We start from the raw sequence: 12,766 nt of genomic DNA on the forward strand, positions 1-12,766 counted from the left end.
AGGCATCCGTGGGGCAAGTGGAGGTAAGAAGGTCATCGGAGGGTGACGTGGGCAGGACGCCTCTCAAAAGTTACACTCTCCAGCCCTAATGGGGAAATGTGGGTTTAGGGGCAGAGTCATACATTGGGGGATGCACTGTACCTCTCCTTGCTTGAGCTGTCCTGGACAAAGCGCTTAACCGCTCCGGCCTCAGTGTCCTCATCTGCAAAATGAAATACACAAACACATGGAGACACAACACACAGGGACCGTCTGGCCCACCGTGTGTCCTCCTGGATGACGGTGGTTATTGTTTGGCTGCTTTGCCTTCTCCTCAGGCGGCACAGGCTCAGGGAATAATCATAATGGCCCAAAGGCTGGTGCAGAAGCTTCGCACTGAATTCACCGCAATAATTTATTAAACAGCTGTTGCCTGCTTGCCACTGTGACCCAGAGATTTTGAAGAGACCCACGGTTAAATCAGAGAGCTTTGGCCCTTCTCCCTTTTGATGTTTGAATTCCCTCTGCAACCCTCCTGCTCGGTGCTTGTCAAACCTGGACGGAAATGCCTCCGGTGACAGGAATTCGACAATGCCCAAGGAAGCCTGAACACAATTCTGACTGTTGGAAATAAATATTTCATTTAAAATAGTGAGGGGTGCCTGGGTGGCTCAGTTGTTAATCATCTGCCTTCAGCTCAGGTCATGATCCCAGGGTCCTGGGATCAAGCCCCACATCAGGCTCCATGCTCAGCAGAAAGCCTGCTTCTCCCTCTCCCACTCCCCCTGCTTGTGTTCCCTCTCATTGTGTCTCTCTCTGTCAAATAAATAAATAAGATCTTAAAAAAAAAAAAAAAAAAAAAAAAACCTTAGTGAAAGCCATACACCCATTTGTAGGAAGTATACCATTCGCCGTTTGATTCCCCAATGACCTCTCATTTTCTTCTCTTTCATTTGCTTCAAAAACCATGTGTTGGACTTTAAAGAGTAGATATTTTTTTAATTTTGAGAGAAGAAATATAGCTTTAAAAATGAATTATCCATTTGGTCATCAAACAATTTTATCAGACCTAATTTTCTCTAGTTCAACAAGAACAGTCATCGGCCCAAATATTTAATAACCCAGGAGACTGTTTCGTGGGTGCTTTTTCTTACCTGTCGTCTGAAACACTGCAAACATCGTAAGTTGATTACTCAGCATTTTGGCTGACGGATGGCTTGCCACACCTGGGCACTCCCAGGAATCATTCAAAGGAGCTTTGTTATAGCCTGCTTAGAATTATCTCTCTCTCTCTCTTTCAATCTCTTTGTCTCTCTCTCTCTCTCTCTCTCTGTCTTCCCTTCCAAGAATAAATTTCAGCCAAAAATTCCTGAGTACTCTCCCCAGATATCTACAAATCATCAGGAGTTTTTCTCACCGCTGATAGGTATGATTCCCCCCCATGCATGTCACAGTTCTCCCGCACAACAGGGAAATGACGAGAACCGTGCACATTCCCAACTATTCACAGACATCACACAATAAAGCCCCCACCCAGTCCCTGAGAACAGTCACCTCCTTTTCACATGTGGAGAAACTGAAATAGAAAAGTTAAGGCAACTTCACCTTAGAGTTTCTGAGTGAGACAGAAAAAAAAAAAAAGTGTTCAAGATCCCAGATTTATAATAATCCTTTACCCAAACTATGTCCATTTCAAGAATCCAACAGCTTAATACACTTTGTAACTTGTCAACATCTTGTTAATATTAACAACTTATTAATATGCTTTGTGACTTGTCAACATCTAGTGTTTGAGAAGCCTAAAATTCTGTCTAGAAGAAGTTTTACATTAAATGATAACCTGTAATGGAAAATGACTCAAATGAAATTTCTACTAAGATGCACACTTACGGGGGCGAGCGGGGGGAAGACTCACACTGAAAAAACAAATAAAGGGTAAAGCAAGACTCCAGAATTAAACCACAAGCAGATAGTACGAGTGATTCAATTTTTCATACCGAGTGTCAGGGGATATCTAAGCAGAAAATTCAGTATCAAATCACTTATATTCGGTTGATGGATGAAGAGGAAAAGAAGGTAACGGTGTGGGAAAGAGGATTCAATTCATCTTGGCGTCAATTCTGAACCACACTCAATGGCTCAGTTAAGTATTAATCATCAGCAAGAAACTTAGCCTCTCTGGGCCTCAGGCTCCTGCAACATAAAAAGGAGAGAGGGGTTGGACCCATGGTTCTAATGTTTTCTGTAGACAGAAAGGTCAGAGAGTGAAACTTGCCTTTACCGAATCAAAAAGAGCTCAATGAGTCTAGAAAATGAATAGCATGGAGTGCCTTGAACATGATATAAAAATAAAATGAAAATTCAATATATTAGTTCATTAACAACTGGGTTTTAATTCATTAGGTAATCAAGTTACATGAACTGGTGACTTATTCAGCTTTTCAAATATATGTATATATAAGCTATTTAAAAATTTTCCTTTTATATGTAATTCTTACAAAACAAAAGGAATGAATATATGAATCAAAATATAATCTTTCCAAAATGTCCGGTAGAAGTAAGAATTTCAGTACAGCTGGTAGAAACGTAACTTAGTCAACTCTTCTGGGAAATAGCACTATCAATTTGGCAATATGTGACCTTTTTAATATTCATCTCCTTTGACCCAGTAACACAGCTTTTAGAAATCTTTCTTAAGGTAATAATTACAGATAAAGTCAATGATTCATGCACAGAAATATCCACAGTAATATTACTTATAACAAAAAAGCTAGAAACCAGCTGACTATCCATCATAAGGAAAATAACTAAATATATGTTTTTGAAGAGTAGTGCCCACAAGATTAAGTTGCATAACAGTAGGCTAAAATATATATATTCACATATGTATTTAGAGACTGGTTCTTGCTTTAATGCACTTGAGGTTGACAAATGACCTGTGTGTGTGTGTGTACTCAGGAGACTTACAGACAGTGCATCAAATAATTTAACAGTAATCATTTCAGCGGCTGAAACTGAAAGTGACTTTTAGTTTATTTTTATACTTCCCTGTATCTGCCAAATTTTCTATTATGTCTTACGATTGAAAGTTAGGTTTCTTGACAAGCTACTTTCAAAAAAAGCTACCTGCCACAACTGGGCGTTTGCGTAATAAATCTCTAGCTGGAGTTAATGATTACCCGCACTGTGCAATAAAGGCTATGCAACTCAAAGCAAAATGGCGTTTTTTTAAGAAGCAGAAATTCCAGAGTTTCCTTGGTGAGGTTCAGGACCGCTCCAAAGCCCAAAGGAAGCTGATGTCGCGCCTCACCCCAGCAACCAGGCCCAACCCCTCCCTGGATGACCCAGGCCAAGGAGCACGGAGCCCAACACCCTGGGGCCCAGGAGCTCCTCCAGGAGGATCCCCACCCCAGGAGGGGAGCACAAGTGGGAACAGGCCTGACCCTCTTTCTCCTTCCTCTCACCTCCTCCCCCGCAGCATTAGCTGCCGTGCTGACTCAGTTGCAGGCCTGGCTCTTTGCCTTCGCGGCATAATGCCACTAAAGCATGTCAAGGAGAAGCCGACACACAGCTCTAAAAGAAACCTGGCCATCACCAATCCAAATCCCTTGTTTCCGAATGGTGAAACTTAAGCCTACACTGTCTTGTGTGCCCATTTTTAAAAGTGATGTAAGATCTTTCACTACATGCCTTGTAATAACCTATTTTATATAAGCTCTACTTTCATTCCATTTTATAAATGGGAAAAAAAAAAAAAACCAGAGGGCCAGGGTTATTGAATAACTTCCCCAGGTCACAACATTAGTAAATGGTGGAACCCGATTCCAGTTTAAATCCAGGTGGTGTCCTTAACAAATACACCATACTCTCTTTTGAAGCACCGTCCTCTTGGTTTAAAATGAATTTTGACACACCTATTTCATGTAGACTATGGAATATATTGTGTAAAATATATGAAGTACTCCTTCCTCGAATGAGCGTTGGCTCTGTGATGACACGACCAACCAAATGAGAGAATGAATGTAAGAATTTACATGTCTCAGAAATAGGAAGTCAACTGGCTTCACTTGGAGGAAATTTTCAAGGAAGCTTGCAAGGAGTTGGGGGGGGGGGGGGAAGAGAAATGTATGAATCAACCCACACTCTGCATGTAAGGTACCACGCCAGGCTCTTCACATGAGAACTCTAGTTCTGAGGTGGGATTCAGAGGTGGAACTTTCTATCCAGGGTCCTCATTTTCCCCACACCTTGAGGACTCCGGGATTTGCTTGCTGGAGCTCCAGATCCTCCCAACGTGACACTTGAGACCCAGCCTTTCTTCCCTGAGCCCCATTCTGCGCATGGACCCCTTCATTCACGCCCATATATCATGTGTATCTGAGTTCAGTTCCCCCTGGACCCCAAGCCACATGAGAACAGGACCACAGTTTCTTTATCTCTATATTCCTACTCCCTCTTCTCAGAATTCACGCAATGCTTTGCACACTAACATTAAATAAGCATATCTGAAATTTGCAAAAACAACACATGAGCAGAAATCTATAGTAGAAAGCAATAAATTATCTGTAGCAATGGTGGGTGCAGGCAATGACTGTCATGAAAACAACTGGTGTCCAATTCCAAGAAAGAGAGTTGCTGTTTTAGTATCTTCAAACATAAAGGATTAAAAATTATAGTAAATAAATCAAAGTTTTATTTTTCTATCTAATTAGATCAAAATACTTAGACTACTGGTTCTTTGACACCATCAACCATCAGAGTCTTGGTGGGGGGCGGGGGTGGGTGACGGAGGTAGTAGGAGAGATGAGGAGAGAGGGACAGGAGAGGAAGTACAGTCCAACTGCAGATTCCCAGACCCACATCTCCAGGCACTGTGATTCCACAGGCCTAGGCCCTGGAATCCGAATTCCTCTCAGTGGTTCAGGACTGGTGGTTCGCCTATCATCCCTTCAAAATCACAGGCTTCTGTCTGGTTTCTTGCTGACACAGGCCATCCAGCAGTTAGCGGTGAGACTGGCTGATTCCCAGCTCTGCCATTTACTGACTCTGTGGCCTCGGACACTTACTAAACTCACTTTCCCCCGCTCTTCTCATCTGTAATATGGGGTGACATTAGCAACTCTTCCTATAATGAGGACGAAATCAGAGAACACAGGTCAAGTGCCTTGAAGAGTTCCTGCCACCAATAAAGGTCCAATAAATATTAGCCTTCACGATTTTTACTCACTAAAACTTGTCAGAGAAAAAAAAATGTAGATTTTTTTTAATGGAAGAAAATGTAAGTCTATAAAGCTTGAGAGGAACTAAGAATCACTGGCTGTACCACATACATATGCACAGACATATACACTCACACACACATATATCCACAAACATACACACTCAGTTTATATGAGGTTTCCCCTTTCTGCATTTAGGTCTGGGTTTTGTTTTGTTTTTTTTTTATATATAAATAGCAAAGAGTGACAGCAAAAGAAAAACATGAAAAACAAAAATAAAAGTGGAATTCACTAGTAACAGTAGTGGAGGATTAAGACTTTGAAGAGGGGGGGACACCTGGATGGCTCAGTTGGTGACTGCCTTCAGCTCAGGTCATTACCTCAGGGTCCTGGGATGGAGCCCTGCATTGGGCTCCTTTCTCAACAGGGAGTCTACTTCTCTCTCTGCCCTGCTCATGCTTTTTTTCTCTCTCTCTCAAATAAATAAAAAAACTTTAAAAAAAGACTTTGAAGAGGGGAGTATATATTAATATTTCATATTAAATCATAGATATTTATTATTACTATCCCTTCAACAACCTGTAATATTTTACAACTTACAAGTTCTTATTGCATACCCAGCCTTTTTCCCAAAGCAATTTTGTGTATATTATCTCTTTCAAGCCAGTTACGTTATCATGATTCCAATTTTACAAATGAGAAAACTGATATTAGAGATTTAAGTAATTACTCGTGAAAGATGGAGCTAAGCTCATCCCCAGAATTCAGACTCCAAAGACTGAGCCTGTACCAATACCACACCACCTCAACTGCTTAAAATTAAAAAAAAAAAAAAAAAGTTAACAAGTAAGTATGGAGATTTAATTATAGCTCAAGAATGGAAGAAAATAAATGAATCAAAGATGAATCCCTTGACATTTATTATCAGTGTTCTTTTCAAAAGCAGTTTTGAAGAGGAAGCCCAAAGACTCACCACAAAGCCAAACCACCATCCTGACTCACTTGGTTAGAATCAAGCTCCCTCCCACCCCACTGTGCGAAGCACCATTCATTGGCAAGAGTCATGGCTGCCCTCCATAATGGGTGTCTCCCACACATCCCTCTATGATAGAACCATGATTCTAGCACACCCCTAAGCTGAATTATATTGCCAGCTCCACCTTCTATTAATATTAAAAAGATGATGTATTCACTCTCCTTGTGTAAAACAATGTGTCCTTCATATTAGTTTTCAACCTACTTTCTTCAAGCTTCTAGTATTTCCAGATTCAATGAGCAAACTAGTGGTAGCATACTGTTAGCAGCCATGACTTCACAGGAAGATATCTTCAGCCAGAGAAGGAGGAGCTTAAGGAAAGTGGAGCAAGGCTTTGAGTAGATTTGGAGTAGGAGGCGGCCGTGTTAGATGGCCAGGATCCCTCCTCCTTCCTGTCCAAAAAATTACAAAGGTGCCTTTAAACAGCTGAGCACCCATAAAACATCAACCTAGCTTTAGGTTAGGGAAGGAGAAAAGCTAAGAAGGAATAAGAAGGAATATTTATTCCTTCTTAGCTAAGAAGCTAAGAAGGAGTTTATTGGCACATGAATTGAGAACTACCAATAGAGAAGAAACAGGAAGAGCAAATTAAACTGGGATTTCTCACCTGGTAAGTCTTACATGTAGAATTTGATTCCTGAACTAAAACTCTACAGAACCTGGAATGTCTTAGCAGTTCTTTCCAAGGAGGAGATAAACTCTCAGGTCATCATGAAGCTCACCAGTTAGGTTAAGGTGTGGTTAGGTGACTAATAAGACAAACCTAATGTCAGAGGGAGGCTTCTGGGTTTCTTCCTTTTGAAAAACTCCTTCTGTTGCCTTGCTTTTCACCTCACTCTCCCGTACCACTGGCAGAAATGCTCGTGGTGATGAGGCAAGCTTGCCCAGGGTCTAAGCAATTCCAGGCTGTTGGAGCAATTAGCCTGGGTGGAGAACACAAATTTTGTATTTCCAGCTCCAAAGTATTGGGGTTATTTTAATTTCACCACCACTACGATGAAAAATCCGAGTGCCGACGCTGATGTTAAGAAGACCGATTCCCAAGAATTATATTATCTTTTGTTTGATCCAGGCTCACGATTACATATGCTCTGTCAGCAGAAACTATGCTGACACACAAATACGAGCTTTCCTTTACACAAGAAGTAATCAGTGTAGACGAAATAATTCTAACTTAGGAAAAAAAAATATATATATCACCTTCCAAACGCCAGGTGTAGAATAGCTGTGGGGTCTGAATCTTGTGGAGTTTCCAGTCCTCCTCACACAAGGATATTCACAGTGGCAACATGTGGTGAGATATTTATTTTTAGTCATCTGATAAACATGTGCTCACCACCTGCCATCCGTCAGGCCTTACAATATCAAATGCTTCCCTGACAATACCCATGGCACAGCAAGTCCTCAAATTTCTGCTCCCTACACAACTCATGGTGTCAGCACTGACTCAGAGGTCTCTATCCTCTTTTTCTCTGGCTCTCCCTGTATCTTTTTCCCAGCATGAAATTCTAAATTAAGCCATACACAAATTATATTCTCATCTTTCATGATGCCCTGTTGGCTTGGGGCAGGTTGCTCTCCTATCTTCTTCGAGTCTCACTTTTCTTATCTTTAAAATGAGGTTAATAACACCTACCTGTGGGGGAGATGCGAAAAATAATTATCCCTGAAATACTTTGAAGATGAAAAGGGCCACATTACTCTTGGTGCCCATTGTCTGGCCAAATATGCTGATTTTTCCATTTGCATTGGCATGTTCTTCAGGAACACCAAAGACGAGACTGTCAGGAAGAGTGCGTGTGCTTAATTCTTGGCAGATAAGCAAACACTGTCTATAGCTGCATTCTTCCACTGTCTCAAAGAATACACTCTCCTAACCAAATTACTCTTTTGAGAATGGAAGCAAAAGGGAAAGAATCCAACATTTATTTTGCCTTTTCTATGCAAATCTCAGATAACTAGGCAGTTGACAAAGAGTTTTCATTTTATAGGAGTATCCCAGCTAGGGGCGCCTGGGTGGCTCAGTGGGTTGAGCCTCTGCCTTCAGCTCAGGTCATGATCCCAGGGTCCTGGGATCAAGCCCCGCATCAGGTTCTCTGCTCAGCAGGGAGCCTGCTTCCTCCTCTCTCTCTGCCTGCCTCTCTGCCTACTTGTGATCTTTCTCTCTGTCAAGTGGATGAATAAAATCTTTTAAAAAAAAATGAATATATGGTACTGCTGGGTTTGGAGACAGGAACTCTGTCAGGGGAAAAAAAAAAAAAGAAGAAGAAGAAGTATCCCAGCTAATGAATAAAGAACTTACAGGATTAGAGCCCCACGTTATAACCACGAGTGAACTAGTACATGTAGGGCATGATCATCAATGATTGATACCACAGAAGGAGACATAACTGGACATTGTGTATTTCTTTCTTTTTTAAAGATTTTATTTATTCATTTGAAAGAGAGAGAGCACAAGTTGGGAGAGGGAAGTAGAGAGGGGCAAGCAGACTCCCTGCTGACATTATTGAAATATTGGGACAACTGGAAAAATTTGAATAAGATCTGTGCATTAGATAACAGTGTTCCATGGATAAAGAAGATATGGTACATGCACACATACACACACACACAGACACATACATAGGAATATTTTTCAGCCATCAAAAAGAATGAAATTGTGCCATTTGCAACAATGTTGATGGAGCTAGGGTATATTAGGCTAAGTGAAATAAATCAGAAAAGACAAAATCAGAAAGACAAAAACTATATTATTTCACTCACATGGAATTTAGGAAACAAAACAGATGAAGATAGGGGAAGGGAACAAAAAAAAAAAAAAAAAAAAGAGTGAAAGAGAGGGAACCAAACCATAAAAGACTCTAAACAATAGAGAAACTGAGGGTTGATGGAGGGAGGTGGGTGGGGAATGGAATAAACAGGTGATGGATATTATGAAGGGTGTCTGTTGTGATGATCACTGGGCATTGTATATAAGTGATGAATCACAAAATTCTACTCCTGAAACCAATATTACACTATATGTTAACTAACTAGAATTTAAATAAAAATTGGGAGGAAAAAAGATAACAGTATTATGTCAATGGTTATTCCCTGATTATAATACTTGTACTATGATATGGAAGAAAATGTCCTTATTTTGAGAAAATACACGTTGAAATATTTAGAGGTAATACGGCTACATGTCTGCAATTATTCTCAAGTGCTAGAGGCAGAGAAGGAATAGTAAAGCCATCAGGTAAAATAATAATAATATTTGGACAATTCAGATGAAGAATATAAGGGAAACCCTTGTATTATTATTATAATTTTTCCATAAGTCTGAAAAGTTAAAAAAAACAATCTGAGCAACGTTAGAGTAAGTAGAATTTTGTAACTAAAACTTTACTTGTGACTTTATTTCACTTTATACAGTGATACAAATGAACTGGGAACATCAAATCAAATGTTGTGAACCTGAGATAGAATATTCAAATAAGCAGAATCCCAGAGCAAAGGATTAGTGGGTCCCATTTAGGCAAGAAGAAACCAGGGTGGTCCACTGGTCAGGGTCTGAGGAACTATTCCCCCAGACAAACAAGAGTAGGGTATGGCAAACTCAGGGGCCAGTCATTTCCATTCAAAGTCTAGCTCTGAGGAAATCAAGCTCTTTTCTCCAACTTCCCATCCCCCATATCCCTGTTCTCCTTACCCCACAGAAGCATTAAGACAAAGTTCTAGAACCTGGCTGGAATGGATGAGAGTAACCAAAGCAATGTAATATGGGGTAGGTCAAAAGTACCCACTCTTTATAGAATGTTTCTGTGTTTCATTTCGTTTTCCTAAAATTTCAAATGCATTTGAATTAACACACATAGCTTTTAGAATTAAGATTCCACAGCACTACTGACAAGAACAGAAACCAACACTTTTTAAGAAGATATTCTAGGTAAAAACTTATATATACTGATTAAGACTTTGATCAGAATAATACCTAGATGAGTTATAAAAATTAAAAATTGATGTAAAACTATAACACAAACCTACAGGAATCCTTTATCCATATGAAAATGAGTTTCCTCATAATTCTTTGAGAAAAATACAAATGACTATCTATTGGGTTGAACACATAAGAGAAACAAAATCTAGGTCTCATCTTTTATAATACTATAATTAGAACGTTTAACAGTTATAAAAGAGCTATGGATGTCATAGATCAATGGAATTGTAAGCATTGTGTAAGGAAAGGGGTAAGGAGCCACCGTGATTACTCACAGATTCTCGGTATCTCTTTTGATCTAGAACATGTTTGTTAATACCTAAAATCCCATTTGTATAAGCTGTGATTTCTTCACCTAACGTGTGTGGTGCTTTTGGATAAACTTACCTATAGCCAAAATATATAGCAATTCATAGTATTAGAAAAACTGTGAAAGAAAATTCTAGAATGATGAAGAAAAAAAATATATATATATAGATATTAGAATTTTTTGTCATATGGAGAAGCACTTGAGTTATCCAGTTGCTATGAGCTGAATATCATGCTCCCCACTAAATTCATACATTGAAACCCAAGGCCCACTATGATGATACTAGGAGGTGCAGGCTTTAGGAGGTGCTAATGTCATGAGTGTGGAGATTAATAATCTTATGGGGTTAGTATTCTTACAAATGGGTTTAGTATTTATAAATGGGATTAGCCTTCTTATAAAAAGAGACCTCACAGAGCTCCATAGCCCCCTCTACCCTGTGAGGACACTGTGAAAAGACAGCCATCTATGAACCAGAAAGCGGGCCCTCTCATCAGACACTGAATTTGCAGGAACCTTGATCTTGGACTTCTACCGTTAGAACTATGAGAAGGAAGTGTCTGTTGTTTAGAAGCCTTAAAGTCTGATGGAATTCCCCTTGCTAAGTTTTGGACTTGCCTGAGACCCATCACCCTTTCTTGTTTCCCATTTCTCCCTTTTGGAACAGGAAAATCTATTTTATGCCTGACCCACCATTACATATAACTTGTCTTATTTCACAGATACACAGCTGGAGAGGAATTTTGCCTCAGGATGAGCCGTACCTCAGGTCCTACCCATATCTGATTTAGATGATACTTGGAGGAAACTTTGGACATTATACTTTAGAGCTGACACTAGAATGAGTGAAGATTCTTGGAGCTATGGATGGAACAAATGCATTTTGTACACCAGAGCATGAATTTGAAAGGGCTAGGGGAATAATCTTCTAGACTAAATGTTTGTGATGCCCTAAAATTCATATATTGAAGCCCTAACCCTGAATATGATGGTACTTGGAGACAGGAGGAAATTAGGGTTAGATTGGTTCATGTAGATGGGTTCGTCACAAGGACATTAGTGGCCTTATAAGGGGAGGAAGAAACAGATTGATCTTTTACTCCATCATAGGAGGAATCAACCAGCACCTTGACCTTGGACTTCCCAGACTTTACAACTGTGAAATATACATTTCTGTAGTTTAAATCATTCAGTCTAGGGTATTTTGTTATGGCAGCCCAAGGTGACTAATGCAGGTACTAAGACAATTTAATGGGGGAAAGAAGAATCCTTTCAAATAATGGTGCTAGGAAATCTAGATATCCACTTGCAAAAGAATAAATTTGGAACTTTACCTTATACCATATACAAAAGTTAATTAAAGATGGCTCATTGCTATAAAACTCTGAGAAGAAGTCATAAGAGGAAATCTTTGTGACCTTGGACTAAGCAGTGGTTTCTTAGATATGACATCAAAGAAACAAGCAACAAAAGAAAAAAATAGGTAAATTGGACTTCATCACAATTAAAACTTCTGTGTTGCAAAGGACACCACCAAGAAAATGAAAGACAAAAAAAAAAAAAGCACTCCACAGAATGGGAGTAAACATTTGCAAATCAGGCAAGGGATTTGAATCCAGGATATAAAAAGAATTCCTATCTCTCAAATAAAAAGGCAAACAACCAAATTTTTAAAAAGTGGGCTAAGGATTCAAATAGATATTTCTAAAAAATAAAAAAATAAAAAGGTATACTAATGGTCAATAAGTACATAGTACATGAAAAGATACTCAAATCTCCTTAATGATTAGGAAAATGCAAATAAAAACCATGAAATACTATCTCACACCCACTACAATAGCTATCATTAAAAAGAGAGAAAATAAATATTAAAGATGTAGAGAAACTGGAACGCTCAGACACTTCAGGTTAGAATGTAAATTGTATAACTACTTTGGAAACCAGTCTGGCATATGACCCAGCAATTTCACTCTTTGGCATATACCCGTCCCAAAATGAAAACATATGTGCACAAAAACTTGAACATAAATGTCCATAATAGCATCATTCATAATAGTCAAAATAAAAACAACCCAAATGTACACCAGCTAATGAATGGATGAATAAAGTCTGGTCTAGTCATACAACGGAATATTATTCAGCCATAAAAAGGAAGGAAGTTCCAATCCATGCTACAAGCACGGACAAAGCTTGAAAACATTATGCTAAAAAAAAAAAAAAAGAAAAGAAAAGAAAACATTATG

This window comes from Mustela erminea, chromosome 13 (assembly GCF_009829155.1).
Source record: "Mustela erminea isolate mMusErm1 chromosome 13, mMusErm1.Pri, whole genome shotgun sequence".
NCBI lineage: Eukaryota > Metazoa > Chordata > Mammalia > Carnivora > Mustelidae > Mustela > Mustela erminea.